Genomic DNA, 2296 nt, shown 5'->3' with positions numbered 1-2296 from the left:
ACAGAAATAGCAGAAAAGAAGATGGCTAGAAATGAATTTTAGCAAAAGCTTACATGTATGGGCGGTAGGAAGAGTAAAGTCAGCCAGCAAAAGAGAATAGGAAAGTCTATCCTATCTGGCTCACTGATAAAATCTCCAACCTGAAATAAAGATATATTTGGTTTTGAACTTCTATTGAGGGCAGGCATGTTTCCCTCCTAAAAGCAAAACCTCCAAGAACACTGTGTTTGATGTTAATCGCTTAACCTCCATTCTATCTTCTAGATTCTTGTGAAGCCAGGGTTCTGGATACAAATTCAGTTCTGCAGATTAGCCAAACTGGGGGAGATCTGGAAGGTAAAACTGAGGCAGGAGCCATCTTCTTATACCTTTTCAGCTGTTGCTTGTGATAGGCAAGATCATACAAAGGTGAGATTACCCTTCAGCAGCATTCTACTATCCATCCTCTAGCTTCTGGGTTCTGAGGAGTATAAAGTCATAGCCACTTGATACAATCCCTAAACAACAGCTTCTGGTGTCCTTCTCCAGCTTCCTAGTGTTGAGAGGCAGCTGTGGTGTTGACAGCAGCTTCTTGATTTTAGCATCATTAAACTGATGGCCTCAGAAGTAGTAGCTTCTCTACATTGTGAGTACTTATTACTCTGGGAGTCATTTCAGGAGGCTGAGTGTAGAACCAGGCTTCCAATTCCAAGCCTGCAGGCTTCCAGTAATTATATAAGCATCTAATTTCCTGTATTAAATTTTTTTCTATTTAGAATATGTAGAGTAGTTTCTATTTCTTGAAACACACGTTTGGTACCTGAAGTGGTTACAGAAAACAGGCTCCCCCAAAATATCAAATATAGGGATCCTGGATTAGATATGTAACCTGGTTAGATTTGAAGGCAGTGATGACCATCCCTGCAACTACTGGAAAATTGGATTCTTGCAATAGTTGCTATATAAGAGCAAAATAATTACTTAAATTATCACCTATGGTTTTCTGAAATGAGCACCTGGAATGAAGCATATTAGACCAAGTAGCTACTGGGAAAGAATACTATGATGGGAACAAGGCAAATAGAACTACGGGGTGGATGGCCACTCCTGACTCCACCAGAGAGCTTAAAAAGGAAAATGAAAACACAGGATCTTAAATTATTGGCTCAAGGCAATCAGACTGTGGCACTCCAAGACTGCCCTAAAATAATCTTATCTCCTGCAGCCACACAGCTGTCACAGCTGAAAGTAAGAGAGAGAGTCTAATCTTGTGAGTTGCTCAAATAGCATATGTGGGTGTTACATTTACAGCCTCACTGTGGTCTCCTTGTGAAAATTAGGGCATTTACTCAGACAGAAAACTGGAAAGAGGAACACAGGTAGATTCAAACAAAAATAAGCTTCATTTGCTGGAAGAAGCTTTTTGTCCTGTCTGCAAAGGTTGGTCCTGCCTGGCTTGGAAGTCTTGTCTCAACCCACATTTCATGAGGGAATGAAAATTCTCTTCACACCCTATTCTGCTACGCCCTACCCCCTCTCTCCCTACTAGCTGCCTCCATACCTAGAATGAGTTTTAGAATCCAGAAATTCTGCTACACCCTAGGGAGACATATACAAAGTCTGACCCAGGAAGAAAAAAATACACATGCCAAAAGTAGTACAATATTTTACAAATTTATGTTGCCAATAGAGTTGCCAGATAAAACACAAGATACCAAGTTAAATTGTAAATAAACAACAAATAATTTTTAGTATAGGTACATCCAAAATATTGCATGGGACTTATTAATACTAAAAAAAATTATTCATGTTAATCCGACATGCAAATTTAACTGGGTATTTTGTATTTTCCCCCAAACCTAGCAATCCTAATTAACAAAAATCTGGAGAATTGGAATGGATGCTAAAGCCACTGGGCATGAAGGAAAGAATATAACATTAGATTTGTAATATAATCACTCATTTACCAATTTAGGTGAACATACCAAAAAGTGTGGCTTCAAGATGCTAGTCCGAGCATCTGAGAGTGGCTGTAACACAGTAGTTCCCAAACTGAAGTCCCCAAACCACCAGGAACAGTATCACATTTAGGACTGTACTAGGAATGTGAATTCTCAGGCCTCAACTCAGACCTACTGAATCAGACAGTCTGGATTGGGTCCAGTGACCTGCGCTTTAATGAGCCCTCCAGATATTCTTGAGGAAAGTCTTTAACATTGCAGAAAATACTTTTTCCTAGTCTTCTGCAAAGGGACTTTTACCGGTGTGACTATGCACAAAGGAAAGGGACATACTCAGACTTTTTTAAAAGACTTTT

This window comes from Galeopterus variegatus, unplaced genomic scaffold, assembly GCF_000696425.1.
Source record: "Galeopterus variegatus unplaced genomic scaffold, G_variegatus-3.0.2 Scaffold7269, whole genome shotgun sequence".
NCBI classification, from domain to species: Eukaryota; Metazoa; Chordata; class Mammalia; order Dermoptera; family Cynocephalidae; genus Galeopterus; species Galeopterus variegatus.
This window is presented reverse-complemented; position numbering follows the sequence as displayed.